Genomic DNA, 21,775 nt, shown 5'->3' on the forward strand with positions numbered 1-21,775 from the left:
TGTTATACAACAGTCAATTCAGTACTGCTCATGTTGAAGAGAACTGGTCTCCTTTGCCCCTCAATCATTTCTCCTTCCAAAGAGCCAGGAATATCCTTCTCTTAGGGCAGAATTTCAGAATGAAGGAAGCTTAGGGATTGGTCAAGGAGAACCACTTCAACATGGAGAAAGAAAATTGAGGATAGCATATTTACATGATATCAAATCTAGTCCATCGTTTTGATATTTAAGAAGATGGATAAAGGGAAACTTGCTACAAAGAAATGCTCCACAGTAGCACTCTCTGCATAAAGAGTCCTAAACCTTCAAAAGCATAGGCACCCATCACGGCCATCATGGAAATTGCCCTGCAAAGAGATCCATGTCAGAGGTGTTATTGGTCAAACTTTTTCTCTTTTAGAGAGAGAGACTGGTTTTGAAATTGTTTTATCTCCAGGGGCGCCTGGGTGGCGCAGTCGGTTAAGCGTCCGACTTCAGCCAGGTCACGATCTCGCGGTCCGTGAGTTTGAGCCCCGCGTCAGGCTCTGGGCTGATGGCTCGGAGCCTGGAGCCTGTTTCCGATTCTGTGTCTCCCTCTCTCTCTGCCCCTCCCCCGTTCATGCTCTGTCTCTCTCTGTCCCAAAAATAAATAAAAAAACGTTGAAATTGTTTTATCTCCATATTAAATACAACAAACACAGCCTGATTTACCTCATTCAGGCTTGTACACGTTTGTTTTAGCTCTGGACTAAAGTTAAGAGTCTGCCCTATCATTATAGCACTTTTTAAAAACAGTACTATGAAAATAAAATAAATTATAACCTAAATCCATGCACACAGTAAAACAGTCCACTTTCATTTCTGAAAGAAATTTGAATTTTACATGAACTTCAAGGTTAAAGTTTCTAGCACTGATCAGATAACAGGAGCTAACATCAAAGTACTAAGATAATTTTCTTTGCCCCACCCCCATAAGTCAGCAATAACAACAACACGATTTTGAATCCATACTAACCCTGCAGGGGAAAGGGAGAAAAAAAGGGGGGGAGTATTTAAATAAAATCACAATCACCACCCCCCTTTCCCTCTTCACTCCCCAAAAAAACAAAGAAACAAAAAATGCATTCTTCTAAGAAATGAAATATATGAATCCTGGACTCCTTCAAATGAATGAACTAAACATGCCAAATTCCAGTTGCCCTGCAAAAGATAACCTGGTGGAGAATCATTCATTCAAATTGTATTCAAAGACAGTAAGGGGGCACCTGGGTGGCTCAGTCGGTTGGGTGTCCGACTTCGGCTCAGGTCATGATCTCGTGGTCCGTGAGTTCGAGCCCCGTGTCGGGCTCTGTGCTGACAGCTCAGAGCCTGGAGCCTGTTTCAGATTCTGTGTTTCCCTCTCTCTCTGACCTTCCCCCATTCATGCTCTGTCTCCCTCTGTCTCAAAAAATGAATAAACGTTAAAAAAAATTTTTTTAAAAAGACAGTAAGAAAGAAGCTGACCTCATCTCCCCTTAGTAGGGCGGCTGGGCAGCCCAGCACCTCCAGACTCAAGGCAATTAGAAGACTTGCCCCAACCAGTCCCACCTTTGACACACAGCTGAAAAGCCACCCATTCCCACCTGTGACATGAGGCTATTGTGGTGTGAAAAGAAATGCACAGAATGCCTGTCTCTCAAATAGATCCCATGGAGATTGTTCCTATCCAGAGAGGTAATGAACTAGACACCTTAGCTCTAGAGATTTAGAAGGAGACAAACAGATAATCAGAAAAGGAGGTTCTTAAAAAAGTATCAGTCTACACCATTAAGCCACTTCCACTGGAATTAAATTTAAAGAATTTTCAGAGTTGTGTCAGCCCTCACTGCAGTACCCAGAGTGCTGCTCTCTCCCCAGCTCCTCACTGGATCATCCCCCAACGACCCTTTACAAGGGCATGAGCCCCATTTTGAAACTAATAATAATTCTTTCTCTTCTGTGCCACAAATATTCAACCACTGTCGTTAAATACTATGTATAACATAAACAGGGTCAAGAATGTTGGTTGCCATTAGAGTCATGTTTAAATTAGCATTAACTAGCAGGCCCTTCCCTAAACAAAACAAAATGCTTTCTTGGTCAGCTCTGTGCCTGGAGAGTGATTTTAACTCACATGCTCAAAAGGCGTCCCACCATCATTAATTTTTACTAAATTAAATTTCTCAAAAGACCACACTACCAGTTTGGCAGGACTATGGAGGAAGAAACTGCCTATTGTTTATCCTATACTTTGTATATAATTTGGATAAGCGGGCAGCATCGCCCTGAAATTCACTAGCCATGAATTACAACAAATTGGAAAGGAATAGGGCCGCCTGGGTGGCTCAGTCGTTTAAGTGACTGACTCTTGATTTCAGCTCAGGTCATGAGCTCACAGTTTCATGGGTCTGAGCCCCACATAGGGCTCTGCACTGGCAAACACGAAGCCTGCTTGGAATTCTCTCTCTCTCTCTCTCTCTCTCTCTCTCTCCCTCCCTCCCTCCCTCCCCCATTTATGCTGTCTCTGTCTCTCTGAAAATGAACTTTTTTTAAAAATGGAAAGGAATAAAAGGTCAGCCCTTTGAAACATCCCGCCCCTCGCAATGTCACTCACTGGCTTCCTGCACCCCCCACAACTTACTGCCTGGAACCTTTCCAGCCTCCGTTACCCCAGACTCCAACTACATCTTCACTCTCTACCATTTGTCTTTCAAGAGACATATCATTTTCATCCTTCAAGGCCCTTCTGCGAAGTCTTCCCGAGTCAGAAGTTCGCCTTCCATTCCCTAGCATCTCAAGGGTTCTTAGCCACCATCCAGCTACTACATAATGGAATTAGCTACATGCTTTTTCTCTGCAATGCAGCTCTTTCTAGAGCCTCCTTTTCATCATCTTTGTGTCTGCCACTATAGAAGGAATTCAGTAATTGCTTATTCAATTAAAATTTCCTCCTTTTCTCCCAACTTTCTAAGACATCCATAAGAGTTCCTCCATGAGATATTTAAATAATAACACAATAGAGATGGGGTGGGGGGGGGGGGGGGGGGGGAGACGGGGTAACATGATATGTAAAAATAAGAAACCAAGTAGTATGATGCTGAGTTAACGAGGCCAGAGCAAACTTTCAGACTTTAAGCCAACAGCTTATGTTCCCAGTTTTATGACATCACACTTCACTTTTAAAATAAATCATGTTCCTCAAGTGTGTACGAATATGGGTACCAAAAAAACTAAAGAGAAGGAAGACAAGCCACACATTAAGCACAGACATTAAAATCTTGACCTCAAACTAAATTTCAAGTCTTGCTATTTGCTGAACCCTTGGGGCTTCCCAGTGAAAATGATACAGTGTATTCTGCCCAGATTGCAACTTTCCTTACTAAGCATTTGAAATAAGATTCTTGGCCCTAAAAATCACTAACTTCAGACTGAAGGCCATTATGTATCAAAAAGACTCAGCACGTGAGAGTTTTACTTTCTTTGAACTTTCCAATAGGTCTAACAGAACAGATTCAAACCTCGAAAAGTCTGGGGTATAATTTTTTTAAAAAAGAAATGAAATCGCCGTTTGGTAAATATTAACTTCAAGCAAAAACAGAAGCTTCAAAATGCAAGTTGTTGAAAAGGCTGCCCCGTAAGCTCCCGTCTGTGTATTTTTCCCCATCACTCAAAGGGACACTGAGATCCTCGAGTGCTCACAGCACTGGGCAGCTGCTGATCTGGGGACAATGATGTAAACGGGAAGTGGGTCAGGCTGGACTACAGACATCACTCACCTTCATATCAGCCTTACGGCTAAGCAGGTTCACTCACTTTAATAGGATAATGGAAGATTGAATGGGGGTGAGGGAGTACTGTTGATGCCCTTTTGGAGAAGGAAAGAAAAAACAGAGGCAAATCAACCCCCAGGTCAAGGCTCTTCCCCCTCCAAGCATCTCCCACTGCAGGTTTTGTACCTTTAGCCCTCTTGTCCTGTCACGTCCCTCCTGGAATAACCCATCCGCACTTTCCCTTACTCGTTTCCTATGGTTCTAACATGGGGTAACCAACCACCAGTTTCTAATTACTTGGGGAAGCTGGAAAGAACAGCAAAGATCATCACATCCCTCCATTTTCCAGATGAGGACTCCGAGATGAAGGACAAGCTGACCTGAGCGGCTGAGGTGGAACCGCTAGGGGACGCGGCGCGCCAAGGGGCTCAGATCATGACAACCCACTCCTCCCGCCCGGCTCTTCATTCCGCCCCTGCCTTCCAGCTACGCTCTTTCCCTTGTTACTCAGCTCTTCACCCTGACATTAACCGGTGTCAAGAAAACACAGCCTTAACATACTTACGATGCTAGTCGTTATTCACAATTTTGCATTTGGGGCAAATTCGCTCACTCCTACCCCTTTTTAGAGAACCAAGGGCAGAAACAACTAGATGGCAGAGTGTGAGTGTTAATGTAATTTAGTTCGGCCCAAATAGCCCCTAACTCCAGTATACACTCTTTTCCCCTCGGGCTCACTCTTCTGTTTGACAAGGGAATCACTTCCTAGGAGAACTTAGGTCTCCCCCCCCCCCCATGTAGTCTTCCTTGAACCAGAATCACAGGCTTTGAGTCACAGACCACTGGCTTCACAGTTATGCTTAGGCTGGGCCAACAACACTTACGCAAATACGTGAAAAACACGGACTGTTAGAGCCTGAAGGAATAAAGGATTTTACTCTAATAACTGCAGTTACATGTTTCCAATACTCAGGTTTGCAAATATGCATCTATTCCAATGGGAAACGACGCATTCACGGTGAAACTTTAACAAGCGAGCACTCACTGAAAGCTCACACTTATGAAAACTCCACAGATTTCAGCAAAAAAGAAAAGAAAGAGAAGTAGCAACGGAGAACAACAATCTCAGGCCCCAGGCTGAAGGCAGCAACAAGTCCTGGGTGCCGTCATCCCTTACATATCAAAGGCCAAATGGCAGCAAAGAAAAAAAACAAGAAAAAAATTTAAATCCATTCATAACAAGCTAGTCCTACACAAACCAAACGAGCCTGTCGGTTTCAAAACCACCAATTCAAAGCCAGGTCCCTCCCTTGCCTTCAATTTCCCAGTTACTTGCTAAGCGTGTTTGTTAGGCGGCTGGACAGAAACTAAGTTTAAAGTCCGCAGCCCCGGAGAGACTACGAAGCAGTCGGTGAGAAGCAAGCAGTGCGGGCGCTCCGGGCTGCGGGGCGCGGGGAGCCCCAGGGTTCCACGTCCACCTGGACCCGGCTTTGGGGCAATTTCGGGCCCCCCCATCCCCGCAAGCCTCCTCGCGCTCCCACCCAGACCCAGGTAACCCGAGGCCACCTACGTGTCACTTGGGCGGGTCCGGGCCGCAGACGCTGCACAAAGCGCGGGCCCCGGAGCGCACTGACCTGGCCGGGGGACGGAAGGGCCGGCGGCCCGGACGGCTGCGGCAACTTCCCTCCCGGGGCTCGGTCAACTGGTTGGTCGGGGAGACCAGGGGAGCCTCGCCTCCCGCTCGCCAGCTCGCAAGCGCGCACGCCCACCCACAGCCGACACAGGCGAGCGCGCGCGCGCACACACACTTACACTCGCTCGCACACTCGCACGCAAAGCCACAAAGCCCGTCTGCCCCGGGACGGCGCGAGACGAGCGCGCCGTGTGGCGGCTCAGGCGACTCGGCGGCCGCTGGCTCGGCGCCCAGGGGGCGCCGTCCCCCGCCCCGCGCCCTCCCCTTTACCTGCGCCCGCCGCCGCCGCCGCCGCCGCCGCCGCCCCCGGGCTGGCCTCCCGCAGCGCGGTAGCTCCCCGCGCCCCGGCCCTTCGCCCGCCCCCTCGGCGGTCGCCCGGAACGGGGCCGCCCCCTGCGCCCACCCCGCCGGGAAGCCGGGGAGGGCTCCGCGGCGCCGGGGTCCAGGCCGCCCAAGATCCGGGCGGCGCTGTGCAGCGGACGGAGGAGTCGCAGCCCGGGGAGCGCCAGCCGCGGCTCGGGCCGACTGCTCGCGCTTTGGCGCGCTGGCCGGGGCGGCGGGGGAGGGGGCGCCGAGGGAGGGCCGAAGCAGCGGCGCGAACGCCAGCCTCCTTTCTTCTTCCTCCGCCTTTCTTTTCTGCCCGCTCCACGTAGCACAAGTCAGCAACTCCCGCACCCCCGACTCCCTCCTCCTTGCTCCCCCCAGCTCGTTCCCTCACCTGGCGTGATGCCCCCGGCCCCCCGGCCCTCCGCGCTCCTCCTCCCTCATTCATTGCCCTTCCCTTCCCCGAGGCTGGCGGGGGGCGGAGGGGCACCTAAGCCTCCCATCACGACCTTAGCCGCCCCCCACAGCCCTGTGCTACCCACCCACGGCGGGAGACCCGCGGCGCCGGCTCGGATGCTCACCCCCCCCCCCCCCCGCGCGCGCTCACCTCAGCGCCCGCCAGCGTGCTGGGCTGGGTGGGCTCCCCCACACGGTGCATTTTCATTTTGTCGCTCTACTCTTCCCACTTGAAAAGCTCAGGAAAACATCGCGGGGCCCGCAAAAGCCCTGAAGTATGGCCTCTCTCTGGTAGTTCAGTTTCTGAACTTTGCAGGAGACATAAAAGTTTCTCCCGGCACAGCCTTTAACTGGAGGCTGCAAAGAACGAAGAGTTGACTTCTCTACTAGAAAGGTGCACACGTTTCTGTTTCTGAGTTTTCGATTGACTGGGTCTGCAGACCAAAGCAAGTGTGACCGTGCTCCCCTAGTTCTCCATAGCCAGGATTATACACGTCTCTTCCGCCTTCCCAGTGAAACTTTGCAAGTGCGAACTATCAGTTTTAGGAGAGTAATTAAGGGCGGGGAATGCACACCTGGAGGTGTGGGCGGGAGCCGCGCTGGACTAAGTGAGGCCTGGGGATCTTCTCAGGAAAGTGGCAGCCACAGAGGTTCGCTCTCAGGTCCTACAGCCACACCCGGTCCATCGGGGGCTTTCCAGCCGCGCCACCTCCTACCCACCTCCCACTTCCCACCCTTGGCTTCCCAGGATTTCCGGACTTTGGGCAATTCTCTGCCTGTTGCTCCGCTGCTAAAGCCGCCACACATCAAAAGTAGCTGTTTAGGGGTAAAAGCTGAGGGAGCTCTCGCCTGGAACGGTACATAGGAGACCAAGATAGCTATAGGGTAGGGGACTCACTCGGCAGGACGGATGACTGTGTCTGAGAATCGCAGAACAGCAATGGGGGCTGCGTTGGTGGTAGACACTCGGTAATCTTGGGCTTCTCAGAAAGGAGAGGTCCCTTTAAACCGCAGTGGGCGGGGAGGGGAAGGCTTCTTGTAAGGGATGGAAACTTTTCAAGCTTCCAGTTAGGTGTCCTTGTAAGAGAACGTGACCATCTCCTGCCCGTCACTGCTTAGGACCTTGACTGTGTTCGCCTTGTGGATACGCAAGGCTAAGACCTGTCTGCCATGGGTTACTACTTGAAGCGGGTTCTTTTTAACATAATCTATCAAATACCACCCCCCACCCACACACCTTTTTTGAAGATTTTGTTTTTTTAAGTAATCCCTACACCCAAAGTGGGGATTGAGCCTACAACCCCAAGAGTCGCGCTCCGCCGACCGAGTCAGGCACCTCCTTTTTTTAAAAAATCAACTTCGAACAATTCTTCCTCTCCTTTCCTGCCGATTTGTGATTTATTTTACAATAATCCACTTACAGTGTGAAAAAAATTAGAAATGTTAATACATGCACAGTGCTAATATGTTCACGTACAGTGCAGAAATGCATATACATACTCTTATCTCACAAATAATGAGAGCCATTGACCTTAAACTCTAAAACATATTATATTGGACAAATAGGACAATATCCACTATAAAGTCTAATACAAAGTATGCATTGATAAGAAGAGAATACATGCTCTAAGGGCTTTTGTTTTCAACCACAGCTCTACCCAACTCAGAAAATCACTTAGCTAATTTTCCTGTCTCCTTACTACACCCTCTTTTTATTCACTGCTAGGTTTCTCAATGGCAAGACTTTAATATCTACTGAAAAGAATATTTTAAGTTTTTAAAGTATTAGCTTTATCAATAAACATTATTAGATTATTTAATTGATTTAAAAATTATTTCAATGTTTAGCCCCTCCTTATAAATCAAAAGCAAAGTATAAATGAGTTACTTGCCGACCACTCAGCTTGAATTTTTTTCAAATACATTGATTTTATCTCTTACTGTCTTAAGGAATAATGCTGCTTCTGCTTTGATTATATATTAACTGCCTTAACTACACTGGTCCTTTCTAACATCAAATGGGGAATTCTGTCCACACAAGACATATGTATTCAAGAGTTCTAAGTTGTTTGCTGTAGAACACTTTATTTCCTCTTTATTTGTTCTTCTATGGCCTAACATGAGATGGAGAACAAAATTCAAGGTCAGCCTAGACAGACCTGTCTTTCTGACAAGTGTGGACCTGTCTGAATGAAACTGCTCTGCAGCCAGCTTTAGGACAATAACTTTCAAATCCAATGTAGGTTGTGTGCCCAGTGTAAAAGGAGAGACCAAATGAAGTCCGAGACAGAATTGAGTTCAGCACAGCGATTAAATCATCAAAACTAGTACTATGTTCCAAATGAGCCAGTTTTCTCATCTGTAAAATGGGATAATAATACCAATATGGTCTATTTTATTGGGTTCCAAGTTGTCTTTATCAAAGTAAGATAATAAATATATTTGAACAGACTTCTTAAAACATTAAAATGGATGATGTTGTTTCAATAGAGATGAAGGATACCTTGATAGACTTTCTTCAGTGTTTTTTACCTGCCTGTGGCTCTCTTGCTGTCCTGGCTATTCCCTTTCTTGGATAGTCATCCAAATGCTTTCTGCCTTAACCTTTCTCTCTTATCGTCTGCCAAGCAGTGTTTCTCTAGATTTGTTTCTTCAAATGACTTCAGCAGAGCCAAAGACTCAAAGACAGCTGGTGCTGTCAGATGTGAGAAAAAATATTTTCAGCAAAATGAAGAGAATCTTAATGAGGAATATTTCAAGTACAGTTTACATTAATATCTTAAAGAATACTATAGGCTTCGTTAGATTCCTGATGTTATCTAGTGAGTGGTCCAAGGGCTATAATTTACGAAGCGTTTTAGGAAGGAAAAATTGGCTGTCACTGCTTTTGGCTCTATTATTTGTTCAGAGCTGGTCACGCCAGTTCTCTGCCTCCCCCATGTTCCCTCCTGTCTGGCACAAAGCCTTTGAAATTTTCTACAAGAGAGTAATCAAAACTATCAACAGAAAGATCTGTTGGAAACTTTCCCTCCAATCTGTTAATGTAGATACTGATTCAAAAAATATATTTTGGTGAAACAGTCCCCTGAGAGAATTCAGCCTGCTTGGGAAAGTTTTTCAGGTGCCTCCGGGGCATAGGTTTCTTCCTTCTTAAAACGGGGTATTGGTGCCTGTCTGGTGTTTTTCCTTTGACTAGAAAGAAAGCATTCTCCTTAGGAAACCTTTCTATTTTAAAAGGCCAGTAGCAGAGGTGGGTGAGGCAACCCAATTTAGTAAAAAAAAATAAAAAAATAACACTCTTGAGGGTAGAAGTGGCATTTGGAGACTCCAGGAATGGGGAGTGGAAGGTGGGATTGTACGGGCAGCAGCCATGTATGAGGACTACCCTGCAATAAAATGAAAGTCCTCTATGGAGACCTCTGTGCTCCCCTGCTTCCTATCGCACATTTCTGCACGAGTAATCTGGGTAGTCTGAAGTAGATTAAGGACAAGCAAATCCTTTCCTGCAGTCTTCCTCGCCCAAATAAAAAGGCTTTGATGGAAAGCAAAGGGGGAAAAAGAAGAAAATGAAGAAGAAAAAAAATATGCGTATGTGCTACATATATAATTTTGAGCTAACAATAGACTCACCTACAAAGAAATCATAGAAAGGATCATAAAACAAAAATAGGTAAACTGCTACTAAAACTGATAGTGGAGAAAAAAAGAGAAAAACAAGATGATGAATGAGATTATGATGATAGTTTCAGTAGAATTTCTTTAATATTAAGAATATTCTGAGCATTAGAAGCTTAGCTAAAATAAATATTTTTAGTAAAATAAAAATTACAGAAATTATTGATTCAAAAAATTTTAAATATGAATATAGAGATGGCTGGGTGGCTGAGTCAGTTAAACATCCAACTTCAGCTCAGGTTATGACCTCGAGGTCCATGAGTTCCAGCCCAGGGTTGGGCTTGGTGCTGACAGCTCAGAATCTGGAGCCTGCTTCAGATTCTGTGTCTCCTCTCTCTCTACACCTCCCCACTCATTCATTCTCTCTCTCTCTCTCTCTCTCTCTCTCTCTCCCCCTCTCTCTCTCTCTTCTCTCTCTCTCTCTCTCTCTCAAGAATAAACGCTAAAAAAATAAAATAAATAAAGCATGAATATATTTATAATCATTAAATAAACTGAATTCCCATTTCTAAGTCTACCTATAAAAAAGCTCAAAGATTTAGTGGGAAAGATTTATGAAATCTTTACAGACAATCTCTATTCAAATGGTTTCAAAGAATAGAAAAGGAGGAAATCATCTCAATGATCTTACGAGCTAATAAAATCTTGATACCCAAGTCAGAAAGAAAACATACAAAGGAAAATTATTAGCCAATCCTGAAAGGCATTAAAAAATGTTATTCTTACATATGATATTACCCATCCCAGTTCAGCATGTATTTTAAAGATGTACTACATAAGCACATGAGATCGATACCCTAATGTAAGGATGATTAGAAAATATAAAGTAATTTACACTCATTTATTTTTTTTAAATCTTAGCAAACTAGGAAAGGAAACGTAATAAAGAGTTGCTACCAACAACCTAATTCTAGAAACATTACTCTTAATTTTAATTTATTAAACATTTTTATATTAAAGTTAGGAGCAAAACAAGGATAGCTTTACCATTTTAGCGTTTCTACTCAGCATTGTACTGAAGCCCCTTGCCATTAACACACACACACACACACACACATACACACACACACACACGGAAGAGGGGAGAGAATTTAGAAGCCATAAGGGTTAGAAAACAAGAAAATATGATTTATAGACGATGTCATTATCTATAAGAAATTCAAGCCAATCTAATAAACTAATAAGACAAATAAGAGTTTAGCAACATTGCTGAGTAAAAGGTCAATATACAAAGAAGCCACAGCCCATTAGAGATTATAAATTCTTAAAGGTCTCACTCATAATAGCAACAAATCTTTATTATAACTTGCATAAAAATTCATAGAACAGTATGGTATCTATAGAGAAAAATATAAAACTTTATTGAAATACAGAAAAAGGCCTAAGTAAATGAAGAGATACATCATGTTCATGGAGGAGAAGACTCCATGACCACAATTCAACCTACTCCTAATCGTAATAGGGTTTTTCATAGACCTTGACAAAGTGATTGTAAAATTCATGTGGAATCGGAAGAGGCCAAGAATAACCAAGATAGTTCTGAAGAAGCATAGGGAGGGGAAATTTTCCCTTCAGATATCAAAAGCTTCACCAATTGTAATAATGTGGTACTGGTACAGTAATTGGTAAATAATCTAATGAACAAGAAAAGCAGGTTCAGAAACAGAGCCACATAGACCTGCGAGGCCTATTGTCTCACCCAATAATCTAGTGAAAGAGAAATGTAGGTTCAGAAATAGAACCATTCATATAAATGACATAAGTCAATGCAAATTAGTAAATCAAAGACACTCTGTTTAGTTAATGATGTTGAGATAATTAGCACTCTCTATATGTTTTAAATGGGATCCCCACCTCACACCATGAACAAAAATAAGTTCTTAATGATTTTAAAAGCAAAGCAAAACCTCCATATTTTTAGACGATCTAGCAAAGCAAAACCTCCATATTTTTAGACTATCTTCATTGTTTCAGAGCAGAGAAGAATTTCTTACACCAGGTACAAAAAGCACAAACCATAGTCTGCTCCTTTCTTTCAAAAAACGATATGACTAATTCTAATATTCTGGATTCTTGTGAGTTCTGGTGGTTGACATGATATCTGCCTCCAGCCCTGGAATGAGTATTCCGAGGAATATGAACAGTACTGTGCCACCCTGTGCAAAAGTGGGGCAGAGAGTTTTCCTAAGTTGTGTATATTCTGTCGTTTCTGTTGTTTTGACCTCATTGTCTACTGTACCTTCGAGAGTAAGGTAAAAACAGCAGTACTGGTGGTACAGGAGCCTCTGAAACGTTTTTGGATTTGATCCTTTTCAGAACGTAATCAAAGCTATGAACTGCTCATATCTCTAAATGTAGAGGATACCTATTGTAGCAGAGGCCTCTGACTACAATCTTCTTTCTTGCCTTCTTGGGCACCAGCTAGACTAGATTCCAAGCCTCTCTTGGAGGTAGTTGAGGCCATGTAGCTGAGTTCTTTCCGGTAGAATTTGAGTGTAGGTAACATCTGCCAAGTCTAGGACTACCTATAAAATTCTCTCACATGTGCTTCGTCATGGTCTTTGTCCCTTTTGGTTGACTGGGATGGTGATGCCCACACCAACTTTGGACACCATGGGTTGAAGATGACAGGCAGCCAAAGTCCTGGTGCCTTAGCATCCATATGAGGGAGAGTCTATCTACTGATGCGAACACCCTTTCTGGACTTTCACCTGGAAAAGAAATTTCGTGTTCTTTGAGCCAATAAATTTTGGGAATCTATCAGTTACCTTGGCTTAATTATTATATGCACTCACACACATTTTGACTGTAATCTCAGGGGTTCAGTGATACCTAGATTGTGGACCGATCCGAGAAAAAAAGAAATTCTGATGTACTGCCTTCTGGAGTGGGCACTCATCAAAAGTAGGCAAGTTAGAGACGTTACACCTTTGCTTGATTAGGCCCTGATTACATTTAACTGAATGGCTCTGCCAACATATACTCTGCCAGAAGCAGAGACAGGGTAAATTCCAAAGGTTTAAAAAAATGGACATGAATGCAGATGAGTCAGCGACATCAGGAACAAACTCCCGATATACACAAAAATATGGGTGAATCTCAAAAACATGCTAACAAAAGAAGGCACACACAAAACAGTGTATATTCTATGATTTCATTTCTGTGAAATTCTAGAACAGGCAAAACTAATCTATAATGTTAGAAACAGAGCAATGATTGCCTAGGGAATAGAAATTGACCAAATTCCTTGGGTGAAGGAAATGTCCTGTATCTTGCTTTGTGTGGTGGTAACACTGGTGTATATAATTGGCCAGACTCATTGAACTGAACATTTAAGATTGCTAGAATTTATTGTTTGGAAATTATGCCTAAATAATATATTTTTAAATGCAAGTGAAATGATTTGTATCTATCCTTACAGTAATATTCCTGGGGCGCGTGGGTGGCTCAGTCAGTTAAGTATCTGACTCTGGCACAGGATGTGATCTCACGGTTCGTGAGTTCGAGCCCCACGTAGGGCTCTGTGCTGACAGCTTGGAGCCTGGATGGAGCCTGGATGGAGCCTGCTTTGGATTCTGTGTCTCCCTCTCTCTCTCTGCCCCTCCCCCACTCATGCTCTGTCTCTCTCTGTCTCAAAAATAAATAATAAACATTTAACAAAATATTCCTAAAACAAACATGGAATAATGCTCAGCCAGCACATCCTCTGGGAGCTACTGTTGTGATTACATAGAGACACTACCACACCTAAGAGCAGAAAATGATTGTACGCCTATGTAAAACCAAGACGCACAATAAACATATCATGAGAAAAATTAACTTTATAACAAGTCAGTAGATTATTTCTAGGTATAAAGCCTATGATTTTCTGTAGCTAGTATTCTAATTCTATGTAACCATAAAACATATTTCTATAATCAATAGTGTATAATTTCTTCCGTTCTTAGTGGGGTATACTAATTATATGACAGACTACATTTTGAGATTTTTATCTGATGTTTTCTTATCCTTGTATTTCCACTCTCCTCCCTCTCATTGTTGAATAGTCATATGTTCTCTGCTCATTGCCCAGGAAAATGTGTGGCAAAACAGAGAACAAAAGAGCCAAAAATATTTGCAGAAAGCCTAAGCTCTTAGGATAAAGGGATTTACAGGGATAGAGTAGTATGTATGGACCCAAAAGAAAAATAATACTCTTGGAGTAGGAGAGCAACCAAGAAAGCTTTGTGTATCCCAAGAACGGAGGGCACTTCTGCCCTTCTTCGTAGCAACTGTTCCAAGCAAGACTCTGGAGAAGAAAAGACCTCAAGGTGTGTTTAGGTAGATGGAACCCAGAATAGCTTAGTAACGTATGTTCATGTCTCATGGGTGGCACACCAACAAGGAACTTGGACAAAGGAAGTCTTAAAGGCAAGCTTTAAGGACCAATGGTGGATGGGCCCTTCCAACACACAGACATTATACAAACTCTGGAAGGATGACCAGTATGGATAGGTGTGTCTAATTAACTTCCCAAGAATGGATAAAAACTCCAAAGGAACTGAGCTCATGTTTTCCCACCTACCCCGAGGAAAGGGAGATCCAGTGTAAGAATTTAATCAGAAATATAGAAAAATATTTCTGGAACATCTAAGTTCATTGACTGAGATTCAATAGTTGCTAGAAGTGCCAGAACAAATTACCACAGACTGGGTGGCTTAAAGAACAGAAATGTATTTTTCTGCTGATCTAGAGGCTAGAAGTCCAAGATCAAAGTGTTGGTGTGGCTGTTTCTTCTGAGGTCTCTTTTCCTAGGCTTTCAGATGACAGTTTTTTCTGTATGTCTTCACTTGGTCTTCCCTCAGTCTGCGTGTGTGTCTGTATCCTAATCCTCTTATAAGGACACTAGTCCTATTGGACCAGTACCCACCCAAATGAACCTCATTTCACCTATATTTCCTCTTTAAAGGCCCTATCTCCAAGTATAGTCACACTCTGAGGTACTGTGGGTTAGTGCCTCTACTTCTGAATTTTGGAGAGACACAATTCAGCCCATAACACCTACTAAAGTTGGAGTTCTTATTTATGATTTCTAAGAACCTCGGCCACCTCATGCAGGTACCATGGAAAGATTATAAACCTTAGAATAGGAACCGATTTGATATAAGATGTGGCCACAGCCTTGTGACGATTAGTATGCAGACAAGAGATAACCTTCCAGAAGTCACTGCAAATTTGCACAATATAGATGGACCGTAAGGAGTTTGAAACAGTAACATTGAACATCTTAAAACTCTTGGGAAGATGCAGTATGATCAGAAGGAAGGAAGCAATAACAATTGAGCCTTGATAGAATTGTCTGATGAGGTTAACTTATCTCTAATATCCATGAAAATGTCTAGAACAGTATCTGTGAAAAGTTACCTTTAAAACCCATTTCTGGGACTTTAAGTTTCTGAAAGATTAACAACAACGACCACAACTGGACGTCTTCCCAGAGAGAGATTGGCATTGACTTGTAGAAATTTAGAACTAGAGAGCATGGATCCAACCGATTAAGGATAGGTTTTGGCAAGTGTAAATTATATGTAGTATCATAATCTAATCTAAGATTAACTTGAATAAACATGATCCTCCTGCTTCCATAATTCTTCCAACTGGTAAAGGAGAGGGAAGAGGTAGAATTCCCACACTTCTCCACCAGAAGGAATGCTGAACCAGCCTTTGTCAACACCACAATGGACACATGAATGAAGTGGCCACCAGGACAGAGAGAGGGGTCTATGCATGGATCCAACAGTAGACACTCCCCACTTACCAAAGCTGACCCCTCTCATGCTGCTTCTAAATGTCCAAACCATCAGCCCCAGAGACCTATTCAAAGCCCCAGGTGTGGACAAAAGCATGGACCAACTCTGAGCTCTTGTATGGACTATTTCTGGAAGAGACCAACTGGTAACTTAATGGCATGTTGACTAGGTTGAGCCTCTTCCATGCTAGAAGGGCCTGTGTTTCATTTTCACAGGAATAGACATCTATTCTGGATATAGCATTGCTTTTCCTGCCCTCAGGACCTCAGCCAGCATCACTGAGGAGTTATGAAATGCCAGATCCACAGGCATGGAATCCCATACAGTATTCCACCAATTTTGTTGGAATTGGTGTTTTGTTTACCATGAAGGAGGTGCATTGTGTGTTCTCATCACAAATCACCGCACCCAGAAGCTTTCTGTGGAGGGATGGAATGTCCTGCTGAAGAACACAGCTGAAGTACCAACTTGGAGACAGTACCCTGCAAGGGTGGGGAACTATCTCTCAGGATGCAGTGTATGGATTGGATCAGAGACCTTTATGTGATGCTTCATCACCAACAGGAAAAATACACAGGTCCCAGAAGTTAGAGGGTAGAAGAAGAAGTGACCCCACTCACCATCACTCTCAGTGACTCACTATAGGACTTTATCCTTCTGTCCATGAAATTCTGGGATCTAGAAGGTAAAGGTTCTGTACTCTTACCAGGGTTAAAAGTCTTACAGCCAAAGTCCTATTGAACTATAAGCTATGGTTCTGCCTAGGCAGTTTGGGGTCCTTGTGTCTAGAGACCAGCAGACAGGAAGTTATGACTATGAACAGACAAATATAGCAACTAAAGAAGAATGTGGTTACCAAGGACACAGACACCTGAGAAACAAGGGTTGGAGTCATACCATGAGGTAAGTTACTAAGCATGGCAGAGATGTTAGCTGATGTGAGGGAAATTTAGAACGTATGAGGGGTGGGAAGCAGAGGAGCAGGGGAGCAGTGAAGTCCCAGTTGTGGTCCTGAGACAAACTGCAGTGATAAAGGCTATAGTCTGCACTAACCTCCCTCTTCTAAGTTCATCTTCAAGAAGAGAGGCCCACCAGATACCTGCTACCTCAACAAGTTTGCAGAAGTGGATCCACGTAGAGTGAGTACATTATGGCAGACATGATGGTCTGTCATTCAGATCTGTTTCAAGAAAGAATTCCTTGACCACCTGCAAAGATAACCCATGGTTTTTAGTACTTTAGGGTCCTCTGTAGCTTTTGAGGCGAGGCCACATTCTCCCTGGGGCATCCCGTCAGCCAACAAAGGAGCAAAGTGATAGCCAAGAGTATGCTCTTCTCATAGTGGACCATGGCCAATGCCTGAGCAAGGGAGTGATACAAGGGCCTAGTCATTACTGTCCAATGTGGGACTTCTCTAATGGACCATCTTTGTTCCCAAGAGCCGTATTGGGCCCACAAAAATTTTGTTGGTTCTGTATCATGGTCTGATGGCTCACTTTTTCCTCTACCTCTTTCATAGATGTTACTCCCCAATAAATCCTTTGCACTCCTAACTCAGCCCCAGTGTCTACTTCCCAGAGAACTCAACCTGTAACAAATATGTTCCACAATTACTGTCTTTTTAAAATTATCTTACTACTTATATTTAAATAATTGCCATGTAATAGTCACTTTGTTGAGATTTTCAAATTGCTTGAAATGGAATTGATAGGGTATTTACTCTTGTTTATCCAGTACTGTAAATTAATATTTTTGTTTGTTTATGTTTCAAGTTTTTATTTATTTTTTTTTCAATATATGAAATTTATTGTCAAATTGGTTTCCATACAACACCCAGTGCTCATCCCAAAAGGTGCCTTCCTCAATACCCATCACCCACCCCCCATCAACCCTCAGTTTGTTCTCAGTTTTTAAGAGTCTCTTATGCTTTGGCTCTCTCCCACTCTAACCTCTTTTTTTTTAATATTTTATTTTTTTGATGATTTGCTTTGATAATGGTATTTTTTTTACTTTTGACACACACACAAAATAGATCTAGGGTCTATTTATCAATGTTATTCATTTTCTAGTGGGCATCTCATTAACTGTTTTGTTTACGGTGAAATCATTCCTACTGACTTTTTTAGGTTTATTTTGTAATTCTCTTTGGTGTCTGGTGCTGAATGCTTAATTAATTTATTTTATTCTTTCTTTTTAATAATAATTTTTAAATGCTTTCAACTTGGTCTATAACTTGGTCACCTGGACTAATTTTTACATTTCTCAACAAGACTTTACAGGTGTTATATATTATAGTCTTTGCATGCCTTTGGTTGTTTTCTGTTCTCTTCCAAAAAAGAAAAATTTGGGGTGCCTGGGTGGCTCAGTTGGTTAAGCATCCAGTTCTTGATTTCAGCTCAGGTCATGATCTCATGGTTCATGGGATCAAGCCCTGCATCAGGCTGTGTGCTGATAGCCTGGAGCCTGCTTGGGATTCTCTCTCTCTCTCTCTCTCTCTCTCTCTCTCTCTCTCTCTGTCTCTCTGCCCTTCCCCCACTCATGTACACTCTCTCAAAATAAATAAACATTTTTTAAAACGTTTTGATAAAGGGGGCACCTGGGTGGCTCAGTTGGTTAAGCATCCGACTTCAGCTCAGGTCAAGATCTCATGGTTTGTGAGTTCGAGCCCCGCACCTGGCTCTGTGCTGACAGCTCGGAGCCTGGAGCCTGCTTCCGATTCTGTGTCTCCCCCTCTCTCTCTGCCCCTCCCCTACTTGTGCTCTGTCTCTCTATGTCTCTCCAAAAATAAATAAATGTAAAAAAATTAATGAAAAGTTTTGATAAAGAAAAATAGAACTACCGTGTAGCCTAGAAACACTTTCAAATCTACAAAAATAGGTCTTTATGTAATAGGTTTATAAACAGGTTTGTAAACCTTTAGAAAATAGGTTCAGGAAACTTTTCTTCTACTACATAGTTAATTGTTGCCTTTGCTTATTTATTTATTTATTTATTTATTTATTTATTTTTTTGTCTCCTTCAGGAACAGCCCTATCCACACAATGGCTCTTTGTTCTCTATTCTTCATTCACTTACTCTCTTATCATTTTTATGTCTTTGCCTTTTCTCCCTGCATCCTAGGAGAGCTTATAATGTGTTAAATCCACATTATTGATCCTATTATCTATAGCATTTTTTCACTCCAATATAGATTTTATTTGCATTTATTTTTAAATTTTCTTGCACACTTCCCTTTTGTTTTCCATCTTCTTTTTCATCTCTTCTAATCATCTTTTTTAACAAAAACCTATCATGCTCTTAACATTTTATATCAATTTGCCTTTTTCATAATACACCTGTTCCCATTTCTTAAAAGCCCATCTTTTTACCCTCTATTAAATGTGTATGCTTAACTCAGTATCTAGCACTTAGTAAATAGTTATTGGATTAACTAAGTTTGAGTGAATGAATGAAACTTTGACTGTAGGGCAAGTTCTGTAGCAAAGGGGAAGAGGAAATGCCAGCAAAATTGGCAGTTCAATCAAAAGTGTTTCAAGTTTTATTCAAAATCAGTTTTTAAGGTACAGGAAGAGAATTATTCAATATTTAATTTAAACCTATTTAGAAGAGATAACTGATTATCAAGACTGCATCCAGCCTATGTAACAAGGCACCTCTTTTTAATTTTTTTTTAAATATAAATTTATTGTCAAGTTGGCTAACATACAGTCTATACAATGTGCTCTGGGTTTGGGGGGTAGATTCCCATGATTCATCACTTACATACAACACCCAGTACTCATCCCAAAAGTGCCCTCCTCAATGTCAGTCACCCACTTTCCCCTCTCCCCCAACCCCCATCAACTCTCAGTTTGTTCTCTGTATTTAAGAGTCTCTTAGGGTTTGCCTCCTCCTTCTCTGTTTGGAACTATTTTTCCACTTTTCTTCCCCCACATTCTTCTGTTAATTTTCTCAAGTTCCACTCATATGAGTGAAAACATGATATCTGTCTTTCTCTGACTGACTTATTTTACTTAACATGATACCCTCCAGTTCCATCCACATTGTTGCAGATGGCAGGATTTCATTCTTTCTCATTGCCAAATAGTATTCCATTGTATATATAAACCACATCTTCTTTATCCATTCATCCAGTTGATGGACATTTGGACTCTTTCCATAAATTTGGCTATTATTGAAAGTGCTGCTATAAACATTGGGGTACATGTGCCCCTATGAATCAGCACTCCTATATCCTTTGGATAAATTCCTAGTAGTGCTATTGCTGAGTCATAGGGTAATTGTATTTTTAATTTTTGAGGAACCACCACACTGTTTTCCAGAGTGGCTGCACCAGCTTTCATTCCCACCAACAGTGCAAGAGGGTTTCCGTTTCTCCTCATCCTCACTAACATCTGTTGTCTCCTGAGTTGTTAAATTTAGCCACTCTGACCAGTGTGAGATGGTATCTCAGTGTGGTTTTGACTTGTACTTCCCTGATCATGAGTGATGTTGAGCATCTTTTCATGTGTCTCTTGGCCATTTTGATGTCTTTGGAAAAGTGTCTATTCATGTCTTCTGCCCATTGCTTCATGGGATTATTTGTTTTTCAGGTATGGACTTTGGTGAGTTCTTTATAGATTTTGGATACTAGCCCTTTGTCTGATATGTCATTTGCAAATATTTTTTCCCATTCTGTTGGTTGCCTTTTAGTTTCGTTGATTGTTTCCTTTGCTGTGCAGAAGCTTTTTATCTTGATGAGGTCCCAATAGTTCATTTTTGCTTTTATTTCCCTTGCCTTCAGAGACTTGTCAAGTAAGAAGTTGCTGCAGCTGAGGTCAAAGAGGTTGTTGCTTGTTTCTCCTCTAGGGTTTTGATGGTTTCCTGTCTCACATTTAGGTCTTTCATCCATTTTAAGTGTATTTTTGTGTATGGTGTAAAAACATGGTCCAGTTTCATTCTTCTGCATGTTGCTGTCCAGTTCTCTCAGCACCATTTGTTAAAGAGACTGTCTTTTTTCCATTGGATACCCTTTCCTGCTTTGTCAAAGATTAATTGGCCATACATTTGTGGGTCCAATTCTGGGTTCTCTATTCTATTCCATTGGTCTATGTGAAAGCACCTCTTTTTTAAAAATTGCCTTGAAGAAAATTTATTTCTGAGATGTTGAAATCTGCCCATTCTCTTATGCTTTACAAATATATTTGCAGCTCCTTCTTGTGTTCTCTCTCTCGAAAAAAAGTCTGAATTTGAAACATTAACCGTGGAACAGTTTAAAAAAAAAAAAAACACCTCTTCTGGTAATATTAACCAGCCACAAATGGCCAGAGTAAACTTCCTTCATGAAAGCTTCTTGCCTAGAAGTGGGATTGGGCCATTATGTCTGCACAATAACTGCCCCTGCAAACAACATATGAATGCCAGATGGTTGGAGCTGTTCCATTAAGAAACTGATGTTTTCATTGTTTGGAATTTGATTTTGTAGCTTTCTCCATATAGTGATTTGATTGCAGCATTTAGAAGCCTTGAGAGGTTTCCCATAAATTATTCCACCCCTTGAATATGAAACTAGGGGAGGCTTATTAGCCTGTTTTTCCATTAGTATGTCATTCCCACTTTCTTGCTCAGATGTGGATAATTTAGGCAGGATTCATAAAAAGAAAATGTGGATTTTGTGCTTTGGTTGTTGTCTTCAAGGAACGTGCTACTGAATAACACTTCCCTCAGTTTGTTACTTGAATATTTATATATGATGATTCATAAAAAATTAAATAATAATAGGAAACAAAGCTCTTGCTCTGCACTTCCATGGCTCTTACATACTTTTTCAGTTTGAACTAATCTATACATTTTATATATATTAACTAGTATAGATACCACATCAACTCTGTGAAGTCAATACTATTATTATTGCCACTTTATAGTGAAGAAACCAAGGAATAGTGAAGTCAAGGAACTTACCTAAGGTCAAAAAAGTCAGTGGTAGAAGTAGGATGTCAACCTACGGGAAAAAGTCTGAGTCTGTGTTCTTGACCACCCCATGTCACACTACATGAAGTCCCAACTAACATAGCTTGTTCCAAGACAATAAT

The 21,775-nt window shown here is 42.3% G+C and overlaps 1 protein-coding gene across 35 annotated transcripts in view; it reads right to left on the reverse strand.

Moving 5' to 3' along the window:
- The window catches only part of LPAR1 (lysophosphatidic acid receptor 1), a 352,881-nt gene that overhangs the window by 127,987 nt on the left and 203,119 nt on the right, over positions 1-21,775 (reverse strand). For 2 of the 35 annotated variants that reach the window (XM_049636732.1, XM_049636714.1), the window contains exon 1: positions 6,392-6,985. The exons of 31 other annotated variants lie outside the window; for them this stretch is intronic. The gene's annotated coding sequence lies outside the window, so the exon portion shown is untranslated. Of the gene's footprint in view, positions 1-5,337; positions 5,506-6,391; positions 6,986-21,775 lie in introns of those variants that run through there. 2 more of the 35 variants (XM_049636741.1, XM_049636724.1) reach the window with 1 other exon arrangement.

Source organism: Panthera uncia, chromosome D4 (genome assembly GCF_023721935.1).
Source record: "Panthera uncia isolate 11264 chromosome D4, Puncia_PCG_1.0, whole genome shotgun sequence".
Taxonomy (NCBI): Eukaryota; Metazoa; Chordata; class Mammalia; order Carnivora; family Felidae; genus Panthera; species Panthera uncia.